The sequence below is a fragment of the Anomalospiza imberbis genome, chromosome 14 (assembly GCF_031753505.1).
Source record: "Anomalospiza imberbis isolate Cuckoo-Finch-1a 21T00152 chromosome 14, ASM3175350v1, whole genome shotgun sequence".
Taxonomy (NCBI): domain Eukaryota; kingdom Metazoa; phylum Chordata; class Aves; order Passeriformes; family Viduidae; genus Anomalospiza; species Anomalospiza imberbis.
This window is the reverse complement of record NC_089694.1, coordinates 14,728,739-14,755,653: the sequence shown is the minus strand read 5'-3', so window position 1 is coordinate 14,755,653 and position 26,915 is coordinate 14,728,739. Positions and strand designations below refer to the sequence as shown.

At 37.4% G+C, this 26,915-nt stretch overlaps 1 long non-coding RNA gene across 2 annotated transcripts in view; it reads left to right on the top strand.

Moving 5' to 3' along the window:
• Positions 1-26,915, top strand: part of LOC137482583 (uncharacterized) — a 233,909-nt gene that overhangs the window by 141,299 nt on the left and 65,695 nt on the right. For both annotated transcript variants that reach the window (XR_011004160.1, XR_011004161.1), the window contains one exon: positions 1,351-1,386. This is a non-coding gene — a long non-coding RNA (uncharacterized lncRNA). The remainder of the gene's footprint in view (positions 1-1,350; positions 1,387-26,915) is intronic.

The window sequence follows — 26,915 nt, the reverse complement described above, 5'->3', positions numbered from 1 at the left end:
GTCAAGGGCTTTCAATTCTCTTGGAAATCCCAGCTGTGTCCTGTACCAGCCCTGCATCACTTACTGCAGCAGGAGACTTTTGGTGCTGCAGAAAGGTTCTGTGCCTGATGGTTCATTTTTAAGCTTTAAACAAATCAGTGAAATGTAAAATTCTTAAGACCTGTTCGGTCCCATGGAGAGGAAGGAAATGATGTTTCTGCCCTGACTGCATGACTATATTATCTTCTGATAATTGGCTTTTGGGCTCAGTTATAAAATAAAACTTCTTTTCTGCTCTGTGCACAATCTGGCTCTTTATAAGGAAGTGACAGCAGTGCAGAACATAAAATGCAGTGAAAAAAAGAGCTGTGGAAGGCAGTGCATTAACTATGGTGTGCTAGCAAAAGTAGCTGGGGAGAAGTAACATGAGAAACAATGTCAAACCAAGCAGCTGCATGCTTGGGTCCTGGTGCTTGTCACATTCTTCCCGTGGGGAGCTTCACTTGGGTTTCATAGCTGGGTACAACTCCAGGTTTGAGAGTTTCTGGAGAAATGAATGGTGCTGTCTTCGTATCACACTGCCTACTTTGAGATTTCTGCAGGCAAGTTCTTCAGGACTCACGCAATGAAAAAAAAAGTGGTTTCTTACTTCTGTAAGTGCATAATGGTATTTCAACAGCTAAGCAAGAAGTGAGTGCTGATACTCATGCAGTGAAAAGTTGCATGTTGCACATGAACCCCTCTTTAAGAGATACAGGCAGAGAAAGATACCTTCTCTTGCATTTTAGTAACATATAAGGCACTCTGCCATGGGGTTCCTTGCCCATTGTTTTATACCAGTGAAGACATCGAAGATTTTCTCTACTTACATTTGATTCTGAGGGAAAACGGAAGGAAAAAAGAAGTAGTACTTAATTCTTTATATATTGGTGTTTGAAAATAAAAAGCTCACCTACAACTCTTAAAATCCAGTCATCTGCAGTAACTGTTTTTTGCTTTTTCTCTTTGGAAATTGGTGATTTACTACTGATTTTTTCTAACTTAGCTGCTTATGCCATTCCCTGTAAAAAAATTTATGTTCTATTATGCATTCACTATGCTTTTGTGATGTATTTTTTCAGATATATTAAATGCCTTTACATCACACAGACATCATAAATAATGTGCTTTGTAATCTAGTGTACTAGGAAATAACAGATTATTTATCAGTTGAAGAATCAGCTATGCTCTGTATTAATACAAGGCTTTTCTTAGGTTCAAAACTAACTAACAACAGTTGGGAACCATTTCTGACAAGCTGACAAGAATTTAATAATTTTTCCTCTCTCTCATCCCATGTCCATTGCAGTGCACATGTAAAATCCAGTGCAGTATGGTGATTCTTTCAATGCAACTTTATAAACAAAGGTGTATATACAGAAACACAAATATCAAGTAGTGCAGTCACCACCTAATGCATATTTTATTTCACTTTTGAGTTATTGCTGAACATGGTTTGGGTGTCTTATGGAAACATACAGCTTTTATTGCTAGTGGCCCTCCACCCTGGTGTGTTACCTGTCAGGGATTTTGGATCTTTTTCTTATGCTTCAGTGCTCTCCTTAGCAAGAAGATTTATATTAGTACAAATGAGTGAAACCCAGGGATTTAGGTGATTTGAGAATATTTTTAAAACATATTATAGTATTTAGTCCTCTAGTCTTGAGAGTTTTGTTCTTTTATTTTTTTCTCGTATCAGAACATTATTTGACAAAAATACTCTGGAACCAATGTAGAATGCACCTGGTGTGTTGCTTTTATGCCATATGGCTTTTAGAAATGTGAAGAGAACCTGAAAGCAAGGGGCTTATTTTTCAGTTGTCATGTCATTCTTAAAATCACCTGTTTGGGAGGTAAGTCAGTGCTGATTTTGTGGTTGTCTCTGTCTTGTGTGATTTATAGTAAAAGAACATAATGAATCTGAAGTCACTGTCAACCCCTTTCATCTCTCATGCAGGTTAAGCCCTAAATCAGCATGGTTTGATTTTTAAAGCATAAGAGATCTCAAAATATGTGTTTTTTCCTGCATTCTATAGTTGCATAAGAAGGGATTTACTTCAGTGCCACTTACTAAGACCAAAATACTCTGTTTATTTTTTTTCTAAAATTAAGTAACAGTTCTTATAGTTGTTGCTGGAATGGGCAGGTGAGGAATGTTTTAACTTAAATAATGTCCTATATTGAAGTCTTGTTATTTCACCATAAAGGCTTTGTATCCTTTCTGTCCTTGTCTCACGCATTGATAGGTGACCTTGTTTTCCTGAAAGAAATAACTGATCTCTTTAGAGAGGGTTAACCTAGAAGTATATTATGTTCAAATCCATCAAGAAGATTCAGGTGAACATACACACAAAGGAGATGCATTTCCAGGACAAAAGTATATGCTGCTTACCACTGAAGTGTATCAGAAATTAGAATTAAAGCACAGCTGAAAAGCTGCCAGGCTTTGTCATGGTTCTGTGATACTTCTCTCCACACTTTGTTTTCTGTGGTCAACAGAGTTCACGAGAATCTTGGCTTTCATTTTCAGTGGAATTGTTTCTGACCATTGTTTGGAGAAAGCCTTGAAAATCTGAAGCAAGGACACCTAAGAGCATCAGAAAAATAGGAGGCAGGGAAGAAACTTTACAGCTTTTCATCAAACAAAGTTTCATGGCTTTTAAGGCAGTTACTATGATTTTTGCAGGGCACTGAATTAGATTTTTTAAAAAATCTTTGTGCTTGGCAGTGCTAAAAATAATATGTTGGGGCATGTTTAAACACATTCTGGGAATAAATCACAAGGGGATTTGAAGCTGCAACAACACGTGGGCAACTCTCTTTGGGCTTTCTTGGTCTCCTGTGAGAACCCCTCTTTATACAAAGCAACAGTTATTTTGTATATCATGCAAAAAACCAGTCATGATTGTAACAGTAGTTGAGTGTGTATGCAGAATTCTGCTACTGCTCAATAACAGTGTGTCTGTGACATAGATCCAGGCAATATCAGAGTTAATATTTTCTTGTGTAAAAAGTATGACCTTGATCAAATGTTGAGATTTAAGTGCCCTGAAGTAATTAAGTTCCAGCAGCCAGACTTCACCCTTAGGTTGACTGCTGTGTTGTTTTATAGTTTGTAGTCCTAGGAGGAGTTACTGGGATCCTTGTGATGTGTTTGTTTTGGCAATTGTTATGGGGAGTTTTCTTCCTCCCATTGAGGCTATCATTATTTATCTCAGTAGAAACTAGCAGACTTATACTAGCTGCAGTACAAATGAATGGAAAACCCAACACGTTCTTCTTTGTAATCCATTATAATTTGGCTTTGTGTGGAATTTTAATAAATTCACATTGTAACTACCATTAATAAAACACTAATTCCCAGCTGTATGTGAGTCAAGTGGTTATTGCAAGGTCAACACACAGCACAAAGAATATTGGAATAGCTGGAGAAGCCCTTTCAGCTGAGGGATGGTTAACTGTAAACACACCATTTTCTGCCGATTTCAAGCATTCCATTCACAGGTATTAAGAGTTATTTGGTGTCAAATAACAATAGTTTTAAGCATGAGATCGTGGGGGGAAGAAAACAGCGAGGGAAAGGAATTGTGTGGTCTTACAGTTTTACAGTTTTGTGCTTGCAGCATCTCTGTAACTGGGATCAAGTGAATCTTAGCTGTACTTCTAAACAATTCTTCAGCAACAGAGGGAATAGCTTTGGAATTTTCAAAATCAGCATGGAATTATTAAGGGGTTGTTGTAATGCCAGACTAGTGAAAACTTTATCCCAAGGCATAAAATAAAATCTTCTCCAGTGTTTCACATTGAAACACTTTAGAAAATGTACTTTTTAATGGCTGAGGAAAGTTACTCATTGTGGATAAGAGCTGGAAAGCTGCACATTGTAATTCTAAAAGAAGCCAGATTTGTAGGAGGATAGAGATATTTGAGTTTGATTCTAGCTATGTTTTTTTCATCAAGTAGACTAAGGCTTTTACTAAACGGAAAGTCATCTGCTGGCAGGCGGTGTCAGAACAGAATGGAATAATGCTTGTATTGGTTCAGTGCATTCCAGTAATTTGGGATAAATGAATCTAGAGAAAATAAGAAAGTAAGTTCTCTTAGACAACTTCAGTGTCTCGTAAGTCCTGTACAGATTTGCAAAGATTTTTTTTGGTGGTACCTGCTGATGAAGTGGAGGTCCTTGATATAAAACTCTTTAAAGGCAAAAATTCCAGCTCTCTTTTTTTGTCCCATAGTTCATTTTGGATCCCTTGCTTACAATCAGCACTCTGATTTCTCCACAGATTATTTTACTATAATATAGGAAGATTACTAATACAAATGCATTTAATAGGATTTTTTTTTTTTTTTGTTTCACAGACTGAATCTTCCTAAGGCCTGAGGCTCTTTAGCATAATGCATTAAGTACTCCTCACTGTACACTGTACTGTACTCCTCACTCCCCAGCAGAACACACACAGCATCACTGTGCAGGGTATTAATGAGATACCTTGTTTTCCTTTCCCTGTCTTGGATCACCTAATCCATTATATGGATGTATTTCATCACGTTTCCTTAGAGGTTCAGAGCTCCTCTGGAAGTGGCAGTTTGCAGTAAGGGGTCAGTCAGTGTGTCCCTGGGAGCCCTGGGGTGTTGCGGGGACACAGAGCAGTGCCCAGAGAAGCCAGGGCTCTGTCACTTGTGGTTCACATAAGCTGCAATATTGTTGAATTGTATATTTTTATGGAACAACTAATGTTTAAGGTATTGAGACCAAAATCACTAGTTAGACCAATTGTGGATGCATTTTAATTTGATTGTTAATGAGTAGAGATATGTTTTAGAGCCATATATTATATATATATATTACAGAAAGATATGGATACAAGATAGAAATGGTTATTTTACAAACTGTATCCCTTGTATTACTGAACAAGAGGTGTATTTTATTACTCTGATGAAATATTTACTGCAGATAGAACTGCTAAATGCAGTATCATTTTCATTTTGAATTGTAGCATTTGATTCTGATTTGTCAGCTACTACAAAATGTGGAGAGGTGTGTCTGGGCATATAAATAATATGTGTAGATTTTGATAAAATGTTTTTATATTACAGTAACAAAACACATCAATAACAGCCAAAACCATCAATTAATAGTCATCTTTGATACTATGAGAACCCTTCAATAATAAGGAAAAAGTCGATTAAAATACTCCAAGAAACTTGATCTCTGTTACTACTCTACTCTGTAAGCACAGAGCAGAGTTTGGGTGTAGGAAAATCAAGCAGCCTTAGGTCAACAAGAGATTTCTACCTCTGATTGTAACACCCATGCTTATCCACAGCTAGCACCAAAGGCATACCTGCTGTTATCCATGAAATCCCTTTTACCAAGTAATTCTGGAATTGACACGGTCTTAACTCTGCTGAGCTGCTGAATGCTCTGCTGTGTGCAGAATGCCCTGAGATAAACAATGTGTGTGTGTGTGCAGCAAGAGCTGATCTGCAGTTTGGGGATACCATTACTGTCTGGAGCGCGAAGATTTAGAGTTAAAATCAGTGAGTTTGAATTTAGTGGCCTGGTCAAATCATGAAGAGTTTGTTGAAAACACAGCTTTTTAAGGGGAAAAGATGCACTCTTTTCACATGGAAATTTTGCAGATATTTCCAGTGAGAAGATTTTGAGTCTATGTACTGTTAGCATTGGGAGAGGAGGAAAGAGTTGACAAAGGAAGTTAGGAACAAAAATGTAAGAAAAACAGTGCACAGAGGAACTGTGAATCCAGTCCTAAGGAGAAATCAAAAGCAGGGACTCACCTGGCTCTGGAGAATGCAATAGTGTTTCTATATTGTCTGATTAGACATGGTAAAGGAAAGGAGTGAAAGGGTGGAATTGAGGTCTTCCTGAATTGATGTGTTTCAGTTGCTGACAATAAACATGTTTATTAAATTTACTGCCCGTGGAAAAGACTAGAGGAGCAGACCATCCTAAATACATTTGTGCATTATTGTGTTTCTAGTTTTCTTCCTAGAAGGTGTTTTGCTTTTAGGAACCTCAGGAGGTCAAAACTCACTATTTACTTCTCCAGCTCATAAAGTTGGCTTAAAACATAGTGAGATTAAAAAAAAAAAAAACCAAAAAAAAAAAAACAAGCAAAGACTTCTTACTGCTTTTTATTTGCCTTCTTATTTTTGAGCCTTTAGGTCTAACTATATGTTGAGGAACATTCATTAAATAAAAGCTGAGAAAACATCTTGGGCTTATGATTTCAGGAATCAGAGAGGCAGCTGCATGGCTTGGAATGTGACTTTATTTAGCATAATGATTTCCTGAAGCTGATCACTTGAATATACTTACGGGAGTCCCGATGAACTTTGAAGAACCGTGTCTCTTAGTTTTGATTTATATTATGTGTATCTTTGTGGGAATCCCTAAAATCAGAGGGTTTTGGGCAAGTTGCAAAAGGCAGACCTCAGAGACAGCAGAACTGCAATTAGAGCTAAGCAGTAGCCATAAGATTTGTCAGCAGAAAAATTATACAAGAAGTAGAAGAGTAAGGACAAATAGAACAATGGTGTGTGTATTGATGCTTGGCTAGAATAACTCCCTAAGTTACAGAAAAATATATCTAGCGAGATATTAGGAAGTTTTAAGCTTAATAATGGAGCTCTGTGCATTGTATCTTAAGGCTTACATGCAGGTGTTTTATTGGAAAGAAGCGAGCATTGTTTTTACCAAAGGTACGTGTGCTTATAGTGGTTGGATGGAATTACTGTCAATATGCTTTTGCTTTGTGGGATTGGTCAAAAAGCTTTTAAAGTAAGTTGTAACATTAAGTTATTTGTCTGCTGCCGGGGATGTGAGCTGCTGGCATCTTCCCGTTGTTACAACCATGTAATGAGAGTGATGCTGGAAAATATACAGCTTGAGACGCGTTCCTCAGCAGCCCCGTCCCGTTGGTGATTTATACATAGACCCCTAGCCAGAGATACATCTTCTGTTCATACAGAACATTCAACAGTTCCTTGACATGGTACTACTCTAAGAGGCCTCAATGGTCATTCACAGCTAGCTAGAACCACCAGTTCTCCTAAAAAAAATAGGCCATTTTACTTCAGGAAATGAGGCATTTTTGAAATCTGCTCTTTATCTGAAATCCTAGTTGTGATGTGAAGTGCTATGATGAGCTCTCACATTATCCTCTTCTTGCAAGGAGACTGCACTATTAATTAAGTGAATGATTCTATTTATAGTTCTGATTCCACTAAAATTAAGAAGCAAAGAGTTCCTTTCAAAATTTAATGAAGTCTTTTGAATATAATTAGATGTGTTCCCTCAGATAAGGGCTAGTTGACCAGTTGGTTCACTCCTTTAATCTTGTCCTGTTATCCTTATTTTAACTCCAATGTGTGACATATCTTTGCTGAAAGGCTGGATGACCATTCTAAAGAGTGCCACCACCTCCTTCTCACAGGGGAAGAGATCAAGCAGGAATGCAGCACCACAAATACCTTATTGCAGTAACTCTGACAAAATCTTCAATTTAGTCACCAGTTACATTACAACTGTCTTGTGAGTCAAGGCGAGCAGCAAAGAGCTCTGTGTCACTTCCTGTGCTTTAATTCTGTTTGGAGAAATCTGGGACGTGGTTGGTGATGTGGTGTTGCTGTGCACTGATGAACGAAAACATTGAGTGGATGAAGCCCAGTGCTGTTGGAGCACTTCAGAAAATATTTACCAAGATGTAACACAAAGTTATCAAATACGTCAATGTATAAAAGTAACCTGATTTTGGATGTTGTGCCTTAGTGTCCTTTATGTGATTGGTAGTGCTTAGGCTGTGCTGTCACTAATTATGGAATGAGCAAGTGGGGGCAGACAGCTGGGGAAATGTTTGAAGCCAGGGTGTTTGTTATAGGTTAAATCCTGCCTCAAGGTGTGCAATATCAGCATAGGACTCATTTATTCTCTTGGCAATCTAATTTTCTATAAATGTTCTGCCTCTTCAGGATGGGTGCTTTTGGGTTACTAAATGTTTATCAATGCTAACGTCTTTTAAAACTGTATCCTTATCTTTATTGTATGAAGATAACATTAACTAGCCTGGGGGAGAGGGACATGAGGGAATGATTGTGTTCTTTTATTTCTCCCAAGACTCAAGCAGAAATTGTTTAAAATTTATTCCTAGCTCTTGCTGTTGCAGCAAGAACTTTTGGCCTCTTAAAAATTATATTTGGATGTGTAATTAAATTTGGTATAGATACAATATTTTCCTGAAGTTTGCAAATTGTTCTTCCAGAACCTTGATGCAGATTATATGATAGAGCTATGAAACATGGCTTATCTTTTGAATGGAAAGCAAAGATTAATGACTCAAACTAAAATGATGCATTAGATGTGTGTGATGAGATGCAGTCTTGCAGTGATGTAGGAATTGGAACCAGAGAAGATGAAAATGTTAAAATGAGATTAATAGAGCCACATGCTGAAGTAAAAAAAAAGAAAAAAAGCAAAAAACCATACCAGTTCTGTACAGGGGAAAGAAAATAAATGCTTGAAATAAATGTTTATCTTGTACATATTAAATACACATATAATAACTCTTCAGAACTGTCTGTCTCTCAATTGTAGTCTTACTTTGGAGTAAGCCTACCTGCAATTTTGACAAAACAAAAACTTCCTGGGAAGAGAAGAAACTCTACAGAGCCTGTTCTATATTTATATATAGATACTCACTTCTAAAAGTTCCTGAGAAATTTTAGAAGTGAGTGTCTATGCAAATAAATGTTATTGGTAAATTTTAACAGATCTTAACTGGTTGCCAGGTGTTGTGTGTGGAAGGAATTTCTCCCCAGTCAGCTTGGTAATGACCTGTTGGATTTTATTTTGCTCTCCTATACAGAATATGTTTCAGTCCACTTGCTAGGATCACCTGGGCATTTTGATCAGCAGATTTCTGTCCTTATGGGTAATGGAGGAAGGATGATCCCACCTGGGGGCTCTGCCTTGTGCTGTGACAGGAGCACTGGGAACCAGCTCAGGAGACAGAGTCCAGCTCCACTGGGTAGAACAGAACCATGTCCTGGCCCAAACATCATTTGAGAGGTGCTGGGAGAGGCTTTTTTGAACTCACTCCACCATGTGAGCAGCTATTGCTCTTATGGAAGTTAATTCTTTAAAGATATGTGATTTCTTCTTCTCCGTGAGTGATGTATTGGTAGAAATGTTTGTATAACCCACCAATGCAGAAGACATTTTGTCTTACCCATGAAGTATTCGGTTATCTAGTTGTGTGCTCTGCTCAGGTGAAAGGGTGCTATGGCTAGTTTTGTTTTGTTTAAGGAGAATTTACAGGAAAATAAGCAGTTCTTTATCTTTGTTTTCATGTATAGCTGACCCTTCTGGCAGGCCTATTTTGAATGGAAAAGCTGGATTAATTTCTAAATTGGTTGAAAGTGACATAAATTAAATTGGTCTAACGAAGTAAATTCATACTGTAGATACAAATTAGGATATTTTAATCCCTAGGTAAATCAGGTTGTAGACAGCACTTCTGTCTCCCAGGAAGGAGTTACCATGCTCTGTCATCATCTCTCTGTGGGTGCTTCCTAAAGGAGCTGTTCACACGAATATTCTCTAAAACTCAGATGTATAGGTTTAAGCTGTTGAAATTGGTGGGCTGATTTCGCTCATTAGTTTCTTAACTGTGTTAGATGAATCTGAGAGCACTTTCACCAGCAGAAGGTTAGTTGAGTGCCCTGTGCACTGGAAAGTATTGTCAAGTAGATGACTATTACAAATTCCACCAAATTACCTAGATTTGGAAGAGGGTATCTATCTGCAAACTTTCCTTTAGTTCCCACTTCTGTTGGTAATTTTGAGTTTTATATATTTATAGTATGTTTTTCTTCAAAATGGGAGTCTTTTTAATGAGCATTTCCTTAAGTTGTCTTGAACATGGTTACCTATGGAGGACCTAATTAATAAGTAATACATTATGGGATGGGATATAAGTGGTATGACTGAGGGAACACCAAAAAAAACAAAAAGGCCGTAATGGTAGTAAAGGTGCTAAGTTTTGAAATATTTTTAAGTTGTTAGCACAGAGGTTAGTGGTGTGGGATAATACTGGCATGGTTTAATAATTTTTTTTTTTCACCTGAGGATTGAGACCCATTTTAGGGTTGTGGAGAGATCAACAATTTGCTTCCATTAAGATGTGGGAGTGAGTAAATACCTGCAGACAGTAATTATAGTCTGGTTTTGTTCCCCTATGCAGGAGAAATGGAAGTGTTGATGCCAGGGGAGGAGGACAGCTGGAGCGAATGGAAGGGTGGCAGGAAGACAGATGAGGCAAAAGGGGCTGCATTTCAAAAATGTTTGAAAAACTGTCATAAGTGGTTAGACAAAGTTTAAAGTAAGATTGCAGTAGAGGAAAAACCAGCACTGAATAGCTGAGTGATTGATGACTCACTCAAGATTCAGTTAGGAAAAAAATCATCTTTAAATAAACTGTATAGCACTTGGGATCATCTGGTACTGTACTGCTTCAGGTACAGAGGAAACACTGTGCAGCGTTCCAGTTTGGGATGAGACTGCTCTGAAAACTTGGTCACTGCTGGCAGTTCATTTGTGGTCAAACCTTACTGGCCCAAATCATCATGGTGTTCATGTATTCCTTTTCCATAAAGCTGGATGTGGCTAGAAGGGTGTGTTGGCCATCTGCACACTCTGCTCTGAATGCAGCTTTTGCCTGATGGTTTCTTCTGAAGAACTTCATAAAACCTGCAATAGATGAGCTGGTGACTCACAGTTCAGCACACACTGTGCCTATCTCACAAACAATAGCGTTCCTTGGTCTGGGTTAGGTTTTAGGTCAATAGCATTCACTACTCTTAACAAAGAGCCTACAGTGAGATTTCTCCTGACAGGGTGATGATAGAACACATGTAATACTCTGAAACATTCTTAAAAATACCTGCATACTAAGTGTGAGGGCACTTGACAAAGAATAAGAAAAAATACCTGTTGAAAAGGATTACAGAAGAAGCAGAAATTATGGGTAAAATGTTGAGGGTGTCTCCATTTTACAGATGAAGTTATGAAGCTTGCAGAGCTTGTTTAGAAATACACAGAATGCTGACAGTCCTGTTCAGAGCCAAATCAAGCTTGAGATCCAGCTTCTTTATCCGAGACATTGTGGAACCAGGCCATGATATATTTCCAGATTCCTTCAGAAAGCCACAGCAAAGCTTTTTTCTACAGGATATAACCTTCTTTTCCGTCTGGTGTAGTGGTGGTATTGAAGCACATTAGAATTAATCATAAGTTTAAATGCTTCACCCCTTAATCCCAAGAGTGTCACCTCCAGCATGTGGGTTTTTGAATCTCACGTTTTCTTGCAGTGACTTTCAGAGGGCTGCACTCAAGGTTTGTTGTCAAAAAGGCTGAAGGATTCCTGTGGTACATCATGGAATCAATTGTGCAGACTGCTAAACTTTGTGTGGATGCTTTTTTCAGAAATTCTTCACAAAACCTCACTGAGGGTATCTCAGCTTCAGGAGTGTGTAACTGGGAAGGCACAGGTGGCAGTTTGCCATGGCAGTTTTGTGACACGAGAGATGGGGGAGTCCAGTGAGGAGGAGGAGGAGGCTGACTCATAAGCTGATGGCATCACTGAAACATGTGAAATCCTGCTGCACAGTTTTGGAGTTTGGGGTGTCTCTGCCTTTGCTGAATCCTAACAGAGATTGCTGCTCACTCATGCCTTTTAGTGGAGAGATGGTTTTTATCCACCTGGGGGAAAACAGGAGTTTACTCTTCCTGCATAAATTACATGTGTTTTTTTCAGTGGAAAGATTTCTTATTTGGTTAACTTTAAAACTTGAAAAAAAAAAAATCAAAAAGCCTGTTTGCACTTACAGAAGAAAAGTGGGTTGACTTGAAAGTGGATATTCTCATTTGGACTAGTTTAAATCCAACTTAAGCTTCCAGGATCTACAAGTGTCACTGCCTCTTGAGATGAAATGCCCTAGGACTTTAACTGATTTGTCCAAGATCATGTATGTTAGTGCAGACTTGCATCTCAGGTACATTTCTCATTTCAGGCTCAGTAAAAATTTCTTTAAATACAGTTTGTAAATGGTGGGATAGTTTCACTGTGTAATGTGTTATAATTTGTGCTCTGGCACAGGTAATGTAAAATCCTGGAACTGTTTCTTCCACAGGTTACATAGTATTCTAATACATGACAGTTTGTGTAAAGGAGTAATGTGTGAACTAAGTCTAAAAAGAACACCCAAACACAAGAAAACCCCAACAAGAGCTACTTATTTTCAAAGCTGCAGGAAACAGAGATGGAAACAATATCTTACTGCTTGTGCTTTCCTCTAGTGCCTTTTAAAAATTATTAATGGATTCTAGAAGTAAAAGGCATAATTTTACTGCACAATAAATAACCCAATTATTCTTCATATAAACATTCCGAGAGATTTTTTTATACTGGCTAAAATTTACCAAGAATATCAATAGATATGGTCAAACATGTTTCTATAACAAAATGATTGTTCTGGTTTGTGTTTCAAGACAATTTTGTTGTGCCCGCACCCCCGTCTCTGAAATCTTGATGTTTTTACAATTATGAGAGGTGGTGCCAATTATGAGGGTGGTGCAACCTCCCCACACCATTAATTCAGATAAAGAATTTGTGGATGCTGTAAGATCACACTGACTTTAATGAAAATTTCAGTGTGGGACCATGCTGTATTTTTTGTTCAGAACAATAGTCTATAAAGAAGCTATGGGACAGTCCTTAGATTTTTTAGCTTCTTAATGGCCAAATAATTTCCCATATCTTCATCTATGGACCTGTCCAGAGAAGCACTTAAACTGGTTTATAACTTCAAGCAATCAAGTGGTCTGGAGAGGATTTTCATGCTCTTAATTTCATGTGTAATTAAGATGAAATTAGCCTTAGGTTGGGTTATTTAAAATGTCCTTTAAGGAGAACAATAACCTGAGTGAACAGTAAAATAATCAACATTGTTATGACAGTACTTCAGCATGTACCTGCTGTGAAGCATTGTGGAGTTCTTGCCTTGCATCTGATGTTTTAAAGCAAGAAACAAATATTTAAAAAACTCTCACTGTGGATAGAATGGAAGTGAAAGAAAAATCCTTCAGACTTTTTCCAATGACTTTACAATGTTTGGTAGAAGGAGAAAATGGGGGACAAGGTGGAGGGGAATATAATTTGAAGGCATTTGGCTTTGGTTTGTCATTTTCTGCACAGTGTCTGCATGAGACACCTGAGACAGTTCTTCTGCATTCCATCTGCGATCTCAAATGCCCAAAAGGCTTTTTATCCTCACCTTTAAAAGCAAACTCTGTCTTGATGTCTCTCATTCACAAAGACAGATGAAAATAGCTAAAGGGCAGTGAGCTTGCTTTGGGTGATATACAGGGGAACCTGCTGTCAGTAATTATTACTTCAAATAATAATAGGAAAGGTAGAGCAGTCAACTTTGGATGTGAACAAGTACTGAAATTTACATCTGCTGGCTAAAGATAATTGGAACTGTGGGTCTCTGCCTGTGAATTGGGACAATTTGTGCTTGGAATAAATTTAGTACCAAATCTCTCATTGACTTCAGTTATGTAGGACGAAAGTCTAAAGTGGCAAGTAGCCATGAACTAGATTCAAAAAGGGAGATTATATTAGGAATGTAGTTAAATGGAAATAAAGAAAGTGAGATGGTCTTGTAGTTGTTCTTCCTGAATTTACATATTTGTGCAAAACTACAAAATAATGGTGCAGATCAAGTCCTTTGGGTGTTTCTTAGCCCTTTCCTCTGGTTTTGTAATGAATAAGGGGAAAAACTGTTTGCCTGTGAAATGTTAAATGAACAGGTCCTGGTTCATTTGGTACTGAAATCCTTTGAAGTGATAGAGCGCTCTACACATGATAAACAGCAATTGAATTATCCTGCTCTGTGTTTTTAAAATATTTTAGTTCTTGTAAAGAGATCTGACCCTGCTGTTGACATCTTGGATTTGGCCAATATCTTGTTCTGTTACAAAACCTGAAAGACACTTCCTGCCCCTCCAAATATGGCTTTCATCTTCAATTTTTTTTTTTCCAGAGCTAATGGTACTATCCAACAAATTTTGGATGGTTTTATAAATAAAAATTGAACACGTTATTTTAAATAGTCTTGTTAAGGCACAAGTTTCTGCTTACATTAGCAGATGGGTTGGACTAAAGAATAATTTCAATCTGAAGGTTAAGCTCGATATCAGGATTTTGAAAACTATGGAAAACTAGTCAATGAAAGAAAAATAAATTGGTGAGTATTGCAAGGATCCAGTTATTGTTCTGGATCTGAATACAGACCAATTACAGTGATATTATGCATGTTGACTCCATTTTGATCAAGTCCAGTCACTGAAATAATCTGGGATGTTATGACTTTAGTACTTCTCTACCTATATTTTTGGTGTATCTAAAGGCAGTGAATTTCAAAATTCTGCAGTGGGGCCAGAAATGAATGTTCTTTGATTGACTAGGATTCTTTTTTCTCCCCTACTGTTAATTTCCAGCCCCATCCAACAGTAACAGCCTTTCTCCTAAGAAAAATGTTAATTAAAATCAATGATGTCCTCAATTAAGTTGTCAGATTACTTGAATCAAGTATCTCAGTGTAGAAGAGGAGATGCTAATTAATACAATAAATTGTTTTAATTTCTGTCTTTTAAGCAAACTACCACACTGTTACCATTGTCACTGAGATGGGAATTACTGGCAAACCGTTGTTTGAACCCTATAAAAACTGCTAAATGAGCTCACTAAGAGACCTTATACTGAACCCAAAACTAAGGATTCATATTGTACATTACAGCTTTTCCCTGGCAGTGTAAGAAGCACAACCTCTTGTGCAGTGTCTCTTACTGGAAATTTTCAATGTTTTCAGCCTGACATCCCCTCTGCATGTGCAGAAGCTTCATTTTCATGCATTTAGTTAGAGAAATAACAGAGAAAATGTGCCTGCAGTCCTAAGAACTGTTTGCACTAGAAGAAATTCTGGTGTGCAAATGTTTTTACCTGTGCTGAGCTAGAAATCCCCCTTTATCATTCCACTTTTGGTTTCCTGCCTGGCTTGGCAAACTTCCCTCAGCCAGTTAAAATTTCTGTGATAGGTGAGAACATCCTGGATACTGCATGCAACAGATTTTTACCTTTGGGGGTGTGACACGACTCTTCCTCTGCCTTTCAGATGAGTTGGGACAGTGCCCTGCTGTAAGTGGGCCAGACGTTTCTACTTAGCGAAGAGATTCTGCCCAAACAGCAGGATTTAGATGGCAAAGCAGTCCTAGGTTCTGGACTTCTATTCTACCATAACTGTCAGTTAAGAAGATGCTGCTCTTCCACCATGGCATGCCAAGTAAAAACGTGACTTCAACTAGGAAAGATAACAGTTTGTGACTTTTGAGCTTGGGGGTTTTCCCTGAGGGGAGAAGGGACTGGGAGGTTGTTTATTTTAAGGAAGAGGTATGCCATGGCAGTGGGGAAAGAGCCTGATTTTGGACAGCTGCTGGATATACAGCTCAGGATATTACACAATTAAAAAAAGGAATATCAACATCAAAATACAGTGCTGACGTATTTTGGTACAAATATTACTTGAAATGATTTATCTACTTCAGACCTTGTAAATCAGGAAAAGGACATTTATATTAATCATGTGCAATTGAAGAACATTGATAAATTTATGTGCAACTTCTGTTGGTTTTAGTAGGATAACTTTTTTTTTTTAAATTAAATTTAATTTTTTTTTTTCCCTGAACAAGGCCTCTTCTCTGGCCAGATAATATATATGGGATTTGGGCAACACTTCATTCAGATTCTACTAATGTATGTTAGTCTTAGACGCTGGAAGAGCTTCATCACCCAGGCTTGATCTAAGAAAAACATAAGTGAATATTCTCTAGAAGCTGAGGACAACAAAATGATAAAATTCTCACAGTCTCTCAGTGGGTTAGTGTTCTGCCTGAGGGTTTCTTTGGGGATTTTGTTTGTTTGTTTGTTTTGTCTTTTTCTTTTTTTTCTTCCTGTGATAAATGTATTTACCTAGAAATTTGAAGAAGTGTGGATGATTTTTGGTATTTATTTTTGCAATTCTCTAAAGAAAGGATAACGATATTTATATGTTTATATAGTATTTGAATAACTACAGGTAGTATAAATGGAATCCCACAGACACGTGGGGCTTAAAAAAAAAATCTGTGAAAGAAACTAAGCCCAGGCAGAGACGTAGATTTTCTATGTGAAAGGTAATTTTGTAGAATTTCTTTGCATTAGGAAAGGTGTTGTGCATAGCTGCCCCATCAATACTGCATTTAGATTCTGCTCTGAGACTCCTTCACTGCCTTTTCCTTATGGCAATTTAAATTAAAAATCGAATCTGCTAAATGCTGCCATCCAAAATACTGCCTTTGCTTTGGCTACCCGGGAGAAAAGAGAATAGAGCATATTCCTATTTAATCTTCTGATGGATTAGTTTTTCCTTTTCTATAGTGATTATGAAGCTGGAGCTAGGCAAATTGATAGACTTTTTTTTTTTTGGACATCTAAAGCAACCAATAAAGGGTGAAATGACACCAAATTGTCCATTGTGTCTCAAAGAGCTTCCACTAAGGTTGGAATACACTGACCTGTGACCACTCTGTTCTGTGCAGTCTAAGGTGGTGGAGAAAAAGAAGTCTGCCTTCAAAATCTGGAAATGCCAGTGAGAGAGGTGTGTACAGCCCATTTCTTATATGAAATTAAAATGTCATGCTTGCATCATTCGAAGTTGTTTAAATTCCATATTACTACATCCTGCCTTTCACAGTTAGCAGCTGAGTGTGTGCTAATTACTGGGGGGACTTGGGGATCCAGCCAGATGCCCCAGAATACCCCAGCTGTGTGCCAGTGGCAGTGTCAGCTCATCAAGTGCTGCAGTTTGCTTTTTCCTGACTGATGGAACTGTGGACATGATTCAAAGGCAGCTATTATGGATAATTTTGCCATTTGCTTATTTTAGCTGCTTCTCTTTCAAAGATTGCAGCACAACAGTAAACTTACAGACATTCTGACTTCATTGCATGAAAACTATCAGTTATGTCATTTCTGTGCTGACTAAGCACAGGTATGTGCTTGATGATTCCCAGCTCTAATCTGGGCTGGATCTCACACATTTGGTATCCCTGAAGTGTTTGGAGGGTGGTCACTGATTCCACCAAACCACTTGTGGGTTTCAGGCTTAGGTTTCTGATTTTCTTAGGCAGCAAAAGTGAACAAAACTGCATGACTAAATGAAGAGGCAGAATTATTCTTGGCATTTCTGGCCACTAATTGAGAAGGAAGATGGGCAGATGGAGTTTTGTGCAACTGCCAAGAGCCAGACCTCTGTTACAAATGTTTTCACTCTGCTGGGATATATCTTCATTAATGGTTTAATTGGAATACTTAAAGACTCCACCTTTAACTACTGGCTGCATGACATGGAATATTAGAAAGTAAAGTAAATACAGAGAAAGTGAAATTCTGAAGACAACTTTTGAAATTAAAAGGAACTCGGGGTGCTCAGCATGTGTTTACTGCCTTAGCTTTCTGAAAAATGTCATCAAGACTGTGAGGTAACTCAGAGGGAAAGACAGTCTTATTTGGCCAAATTTGCTGTTTCATAATTTTTTTTGAAGTTTGTGTGAAGTTCAACTAGCAGTTTAATTTTTGGTAATATTTCTTGCACTGACATAAGAAAAAAAAGTAAAGTGAAACATGAGAAAATGACTCTCCATTAGTTGTTTTCTCTTGGTGTTTTCATACTACTTAGCCCAAAAGATGGCATTTTTCTCTCCTATGTACTAAACCTAATGCTTTCATAAGATAGGTTTCAATGAGAATAATTGAAGCATTTTTGGTAAAGACTGCTTTTTAGAAAAAAAAGTTTAAAGATTTTAGTAAAAAATAAAAGCTTTGGATGCTTTGACCTTCTAAACTGCTAATGCTGCTCAGCTTCTAACTCCAGATGTAAATGTAATCCAAAGTACATATTAGGGTTTATACAGTCTTTCCATTTTGGGCTGCATTTTGTGGATGTTAATTACAATCACAATAGTCTTACACACATAGACAACCTTAATCTCACAAAATTGCATTGTTTTGGGCAATCCTTTCTGATATCACCAATATTCTTCCTGATGGACTTGTAAAAAAAATAAAATTTTCACTTCTGTCTGCTAAGTGAAAAAGTTAAGCATTCAAGTTGGTAATTCAGCATGGAATCACAATATCCAAAAGTGCCTGCTTCTGCAATAGCAGTGCTCTGTTTCTAAGATTTTACTCTCCAAATACACTGTTTTTGCTCACTTTTGATTTAATGAACTTTCATCTGCTTGGCCCAAACTTGCCTTTGTTTTGGAAAGTTCCATAACAAGCATCCAGCTAACTCCATGACTTACTGCATAAGAATGTGAGGAAAAGTGTATTTTCTGCTCTTCAGAATATGTTGACATCTTTTTTTGTGTTACATAAAATTAAAAGCCTCTCTTAAAGCATCAGGCTCAGCAGGAGGCAGGAGTATGAGTAATCTTTACTTTGCCTTGTTTGAGGCAATTGGTTTTGAAATAACAAAGCCATGCAAACCTGACAATACCTGTTTGTGGGAGTCTGGCAATATGTTCATTTACTTCACATCAGAGAAAGAAGCACAAAAATGCTGTGAATTTTTCTTAAGTGCTGGAGAGAAACTGAAATATTTTTCTTTATGGGATTAATGACCATTTTAACTTATATAAACTCCCCTTCCATACTTTCTGCTTAAAATTATGTATGGAAATGCAAATAATTTAATATTTAATAATTTAATTTAGTCTGCCTCAGAGCTAGGGAAGGATGGGATGATGTAACAAGTACTACAGGCAGTGAATTTCTCAGCCTGAGTTTGGGGTGGCTTCACAAGTAGGAGTACTGAAAATATGTTAATGTGGGTAGAAGTGTCTGTTAACCACCTGCACTCATGTAATAATTCTTTCATTGGAAACTGCTGTGAATTCAGTGAAATGAGACCTGATAAGGGGAGGTAGTATCTTTCTTGTTCAGTAGGAGGGGAAAGATATCCCTCTAAATATTCCTGAATGTTGCTGGAAAAAAGAACTAGGAGCTCTATAGCATCTCATCCCATATAATTCTCTTTTACACATTTTGAAAAATCAGCTGAGCCCTGGCATGAACTGTGGGATAAACCCAAAAGATTGGCTCACCATTGTGGACATGCAGATATTTCTTCTTTGCTGAGTCACATTCAGTCATGGAATAACTAGAAAATGTTTCTGGACATTGACCAGCCATCATTAGGGAATGTTCCTAGCATCCATTACTAAATCTTTAATTATAAGGTAGTTATTAAACAACAATCACCTTTAATATTGTATAAAAGTAGAGGGTTTTTTCCTGTTTACTTTCACTTAAAAGTTGCCATCTGGACCTCTCAGGGATGGTGAACTCATGCATTTTGGAGTTTTGATGAGGCACTTGCTGAGGATCTTTATATAATTGGCAATATACCTGAATGCAGAGAACAAGGCATCTGCTTACAGAGTTGAAATTGTATCTGCCAGACTTCGAGACAAGAAACAAAACCATTAATGCTGGGAGATAACTACATAATATTGCCTAACCAATCTCAGGCTTGCTGTGTATCTTTAGCAGGATAAGAATCATGGATATTTTCAGTTTTTGTTGTGTTATTCCTAAAAATGTGTTTGGCTTCCTAAGACAGATTCTCTGGTGCTATTAACAGAGTCATATTATCTGGCACTGCTGAATTGCCCTTTCCAGTGCCTTCTAAGGCTTGCACTTCTATAAGTTCAAACCTGTGGAGCTGGATCAGCAAGAGCAAGATGCAAAGAAAAAAAAAGTGAACTTCAGTGTAATAAATAGAAAATCATAAAGACCTTCTGCAAATTATTTTGTTTCTGCAGTGAAAAAGGAGCAGAAGCTCCTTCTAGTTGCCATAAACCTTGGTTTCCCAGTTTTTGGGGGTTTTTTTGTGATTTTCCTCTCTCTGCATAAAAATGCCTGCTAGGTTAAATTTAGTGCCACATGTGGCTTTTTATTCTTTTTCAAGTAATGTGCAGAACCAAATGTATTGAAAGGGGGCAGGGGTAGTTGTGCAAAGAGACTGGCCCAGTGTCTTACTCTTCGCTTGCTGTAATACCTTCTTTTGCTTCACAAAAAGATTTTGAACAACACAAGTTATTTTTTTTTTAATGGAAATAGGAAGAAAGGCATAAAAAGAGCTACTGAGAAAGGCTGGAATTTACAACAGAGTTTTACAGATTCAGGCAACATTACTACAATAGGAGTGTAAAGCAAATGTGTTCTACTTCCTGTGCTATGCTTCCTTCATGGTGCACAGAAATTGAATTGGGACACAAGCACTCAAGTAACAGCATGTCTGCACTGTGAACAATTGCCTATCTAGGCAAATCTGACTGCAAAGAAAGATGAATGGTTCCTGGTAAAATGGAAAACTCAGTAATTCACAGAATAACCCAGTCAGAATAACTAAAAAGCTGAAAACCCTAAGGCAGAGCAAAAAACCCCAAAATAAGCAACAAAGTTTAGAGTAGGAAACAAGAAAAGAATGGCTTTAATGTTGATTATACATCATCAGGCATCAGTACCAGATATGATTTATTAATGAATGCTGCACTAGGTGGAGGATAAAGCCAAGAAAATACCACATGAGGATTAGTCTCAATCGTGTTTTCAAGATAATCTGGATCCAGCAGGTCCTCCAGGTGGAGCAAGTAGGGCAACTGGCTCAAAAGATGAAACCTGTTTGAGTGTCAAGCAAAAGATACTCTATTGTTGAAGAGATAATATCTCATAATATTGCATTATACGGTCATTACTTCAAAGTCCTCTGGGGATTGTGGTGGTGTGTGTGTGTGTGCTGTTTCCTCTGGTCCCAACAAATGGAATTATCTTTATCTACTAGTGGTTACCCACCCAGACTTTTGCAGTTTGTGCAGTGGCTATCCTGGAATGATGAAATAGCCATCAGTTATTTACATAGAATCACAGAACCACATTACCTTTTTTTTTTGCTGTCTGCAAATTGCAAGGAAGAGCTATAAAGAAAATTATCACAGCTTAATTTTTGGAAGTTTTATTTAAGTGCTATCCTATAGATGGCAATATAGTGTAAAACTTAATTACAAATCTTACTGCAAGAGATACAGTGGCTGTAAAAAAGGAGAAATGTTTTTTCCCTTTAACATGATATCCTTGTTTATAACATTTGAGCATAATTGATTATTTGAAATAGGATAGTCTTTATACATTAAAATGTGAAATTTGTGAAATACAATAATATTTTTTTAAAAACCAATCTATTAAATATATTTCTTTCTGTGATCTAAAACAAGTAAAATCTCTTTTTTCCAAATAGACCCATATACCCTCTAAAAATACACATTAAGGACAAAAATCACACCAAAGCTGGACATATCTGATATCTAGTTCTGATAAAACTGAAGGCCCTGATGATTTCTAAAGTAGGTTCCTAATAGAAATCAGTGTGGATGTGATAATTGTTGTGAGTAAAGACAAGCCATTTCTGAGCACTCTGAAAGCTCAATTTTGGTGTTGAGGGGGTAGGACAGAGGATCTGGGAATTAATTTGATCCATGCCAGATGTTTTGTATACACTTCTAGAAGTCTGAATGGCTAAAGAATTTGAAATGGAATACTTTTTGAGGGATTTATTGCTACCTGTTGATTGCAGAAAGCTGAAAGATTGGATAAAAGCTTTCTGAAACACAAATAAAACTCACTGAAACATGAATATTTGAGGCTTCTGACTCTGAATTCTTACCTGTCGTAGTAACGCATCCCCGAACTGGTAATAATCAGTATTGACTCTGTGATTCACAGAAGGCTGATCAATCTGTCTTTATTAAGAAACCCATTGCTTTTACAGACAGTTATGATACAGCTAGCCTAATTTCTCCTCCAGTCCAAACACCATCACCACTGGCTAATTAAGAAACCACCCTTTGGTAAACAAATCTCCGTAACACATTCTGCAAGTTCACAACAGCAGGTGCAGCAAGTGAAGATAAGAATTGTTTCTCTGATCTTCTCACAGCCTTTCCCAGGATGATGCCTGGGGAAGTTGTGTTTCTCTCTGTGGCCAGAGAGCTGCTGCCACACTTACCTTACAGCCTCTGCAGTTTAAGGAACAACGTGTCTGGAGCAAATGGTCATGAAGTTCTCTAGTGCTTGTACAGCCTCTGTTTCCTTCCACAGTTATTTAAAAAAAAATTTTTCTGTCCTTTGCATGTTTGGTGAAATAGTAGCCATTCAGGTTTCATTCTTAAGACGTCTTAGATAGAATTTAAGTACCTTTCTGTAGTATTCACTGTGAAAAACATCAAAGTGTTTGTCTTGGTTTTTTTAATCCCATTTTAAAAGAACAAAACCAAACCGAGACAACGCAACAAAAACCCCACCAAAACCAGAAACTAACAGCCAAAATCAAACAAAAGATTTTGTCTTTGACTTATATAATTTTTTTAGAAGACATATAGTATATCAGGAGAGAACATGTCATTTAAGAAATAGTGAATTTCTTGCATTTCTAAATGTTTGTCTAATTTTATATGATGTTGTTTATATATTTGGAAATAATTTTATCAAGTATTGAAATAATTCATGATTCAATAACATGCTTATTGTAACTCATATTCTGTCCTGTCACTTCATTCTTCTACAGGCAGGAAAAACTGATTTAAACAGGTGATCTTGAACACCAAATTTCTGAAGAGTTAAATGTATTCATTTCCTGTTTTCAAATCACCTGAAGTATAATTGAATTTCAAGTATAAGTTGAGACTTCATTAGGAAAGCTTCCTGGAAAGCTATTTATATAGGCAATGTAAAATTAATGATTTTTATGACACAGTCCTCTTCCCCCCCATGTTTCTGTTGTATATTTAGATGTTCCTTGGCTGTGAGCACTGTCAGCTGTCATGGGTTAAACCCGGGTGACAACTCAGTGCCACACAGCAGCTCCTGCAACGCCAGGAGCATGTGGAGGAGAATTGGGAAAATAGGTAAAGTCTTTGCGTTGAGATAAGAACAGTTTCATGGCTGAAATAAATCAATTAATAATATTGTGATGAAAAGGGAGGCAACAAAAAGAGAGATAAAAAGGTAAAGCCTAAGAAAAGCAAGTGCCAATTGCTCAGCATCCACTGCCCAGCCTGTCCCTGGCCAGTTTAGAGACTGGACATTGTGTGCCATGGTGTGGTGTGCACTATGCCTTTGGCCAGCCCAGGTCAGCTGTCCTGGCCATGCTCCCTCCTGGTTTCTGGTGCACCTGCTCCCTGCCAGAGCAGGGCAGCTCAAAAGTCCTTGAATGAGAGCAAGAACTGCTTAGCAACAAATAAATATCAGAGTGTTTTCAACATTATTCTCATCCTGAATCCACAACACAGCACTGTACCATCTACTAGGAAGAAAATTAATTCTATCCCAGTTGAAACCAGGACAACGTTAAAAATTACCTCATTTTTTCTGCCACAAGATACCAGATATTAGTTATCTAACAACTGTTGGTTTGTCATGGTGAACCAGTAGAACTGAACTGGCCAGGCTATCCCCTGCTGCATTTAAAAACCATTTTCCTTCAGAAGTTAAAAAGTATCTGAACTTAAAGTATTCTTTTAGGGAGAAATAAGATTTCTGTGTGAAAGTAGACAATCAAAAAGGATGTGAATCTTTTGCAGAGACTTACATGAGCAGAAATTAACAATGCAGGCTGGAATTTTTGGGGAGAAAAAAAAAGGGTAAAATGGGTGACTTTTCTGCCCTGACTGAAATATTTGAGAGAGGAAAGGGCTATGTTCAGGTTTAGGATTGCTCTCCCCATTGAGCTAAATGAACAAGAGAAAGATCCCTGATTTTTCCTTCTCCCCCATTCTCAGCACATATCAGTCTATTTCCTTAAATGATCTTTTTGTTTTCTGGGTATCTGTAAGTTTGTTTTCTTTCTCCTTTTCTCATAGGTATCATTGTCTATTAGACAACAAATTCTGAGTAGCTCCCTTTCTCATTTCTTATTTGATTAGCATAGCTATCTTCTGTAGTGAAATATTGTGGAAATATCTATATCTGGAAATGCTAAAAATACCCAATCAAACAAACCCAAAAATAATTTGTAAAGATGCAATAACACTGCCTTACAATGTTAACCTTGTTAATTAATTGAAAAATATTGAGAAAAGAAAGATATGATAGGAACTGTTCCATTTATTTGTATTGACTTTCAGTTAGGAACAGTTTGCCCATATAGGTGCATTAAAATATATTGAGTATTTCACTTAAAGGTAAGCCAATTATGGAGATGTTTATCATGGTACCAAAAGGCAGAATATGGTTGCACACTGAGATGAAAATACAAAAAGGCACTAAATATATGTTAAAATCTTCTGAAAAAAAGATTTTCTCTCTGAGTGTAGGAATGCTGGAAGATTTTTTTATTACAGAGAATATTAATGACAGCAGAATCAGGACTAAATATGCACCTTGATATTTTAAGCAACAACCATTCTAGGAATAGACACAAAAGGTCTGGTTTTAGCATTAAACTTTATCCATTTTATTTGATCATCTTTGCTTTTTTATTTTTCCCCTGATAATTTTCAGATGACTTTTCCTTTATCCTCTGATCCCCTTCATGGTTACATTCTAGCCCCAGCTCTTTTATCACCTTGTTACACTCTATGTCTATGAGTTCAGTTTTACTTGTTCAAAGAACCCTCATTTTGATCCAGAAGGGAGGGAGGAGAATAAAGAGAGGCTTCCTTTCAGTTTTAAAAACTTACTGATAGGAGATCTGAGAGCTTCAAACAAGCCTCTTTTGCCGTTCTTTGCAGTTTGTTTTCTTCTGATCTCACATAGCAGCAATCTTTGTTTCCCTCCTCCCTTTTTCCTCTCTGTCAAATGGATGAAGAATCTCTTACCCCTTATCTGTTGTTCCTCTGTTTTCCAAAATGTTCCTCATTTATTGTTCTGAGGATGTGGTGTGGTTACAACAAGCACTTTGTCTATAACGGCCCTTTACTTTTGGTTACACAGTTTCCCAAGAAGTGCAGGAAGAAATAAGAATCATCTCTGTGCCCTTTTTACTGTGGAATCCCAGTTTTTCTTCCTCCACCCCAATGATGTGTTTGGTACTTCTCTTTCTGAGGAAACTCTTCTTATTCCTCAGAAAATCTTTCATCCTTCGGGAGGGAGTCTCACACAGCACCAGGAAAATTAACAGAGATGTGAGATAATGGCAGTGTTGCATTATTTTTCCCCCTCCTACTCCACAGTCCTGTTTACATTTAGTTCAAGGTAAAGTGGAAGAAAGTTTGAAGGTATTTGTGTATACAAATATGTATCTGTGGATATAAGTTATTGTGTGCACCAGAAGATCTGTCAAATAAATTTGGTGGGCAGAACAGCAATCATTAAGCTTAGAAAATGTAAATATAGGCAGCTTACAGTTTCATAATTTCAGGAATTCAGATGTCACAAGTGATAAAATGTTCAATATTTTAAGCCTCAAATTGACAACAAACCACCTGTGATTTAACAAAAGAGCCAGCAATATTTGGGGTTAGTGCCCTATATCTTTAAGACATAAATACTGAGGAGAGGAAAAAAAAGAACCTTTTTTCCCCCTGCCCTTGCTGTTCCTTTTCCCTTTAGAAGTCATTACAGCTAATTACCAACAAGGATTAGCTTTTTCAGTAGGTTATTCCTACAATGTGTCATTTTGAGCTAAACTCTGAACAAATGCAATCATCTAAAAGAGAAAACAGAGATTAATCAGCTCATAGTGAAAGAAACTTGATTACACAAAAGTGGCAAAGCATAAAACCCCTTGCATTTGCAACCCATAAAATATTAATTAAAATAATTAAGATTAGGGCATAGTGCCTGTAAAGATCTTTGTTTCCTACTCCACTTTTATTTTAGAAGTCTCTTGATTTGCTTTACTTGAAGAGACACTCAAGCTGTGTCAATCACACACTGAACCTCTGAGATAATCTGAGTTCTGTTCTTCTCAGCTCCTGTGAGTAATGCCGTGGAAGATACGATCTGGGACTTGGTTGCTTTCTCTCATTTTTGATTGTGCAGGGATTTTAGTGTTAATACTGTGAGGAGATGAGAACAGCACCAGGTGAGAAAAGAGATTTCCTGTGGATGAGAGCAGTGAGACAATGAAATCCAATTATTAAAAAGAAAAAAAAAAAAACCTCAAAAAGACCCACAAACAAACCAAAACAAACTAAAAATTCCCATCTCTGATCCCCATGAAACCCCCCAAACCCTCTTCACTCCTACACTGTTGCTCTCCCCATGTCATGGAAGAAACAAAAGGCAGTTTTTCTGTAGAACAGAAAGAGAACCCAATCTTATCCTCCCGAGTGAAGAAATACTTATTAAAAAAAAAAAAAAAGATACCTGAGAAGCAGAAGGAAGAGAGAAGAGAAAACCGTGGGTAAAGGAGGGAACAGAATCAGGGCAGTGGAACAGAGACAGGTCTTTGGGAAGATTCCTGGATTGTGTGATGGTGTTTTAGTGCCTGGGAGTGGAGAACAAGCCCCACCTCAGGCAGGGGCCACCAGCCCAGGAGCTCTGGGCAGCTGAGCAGGACAAATCAGTGCAGGATATATCCATGGCAAGGTCAAAGTGGTAAAAAGGAGATTTGAATTCTTTCTTTATACTGATGTTTTCTGAATTAATGTATTTTTTCTCAGGAAGATTTCTCCTCAGGAGTTTTAAGGATCATTATGGAGAGATTTACAC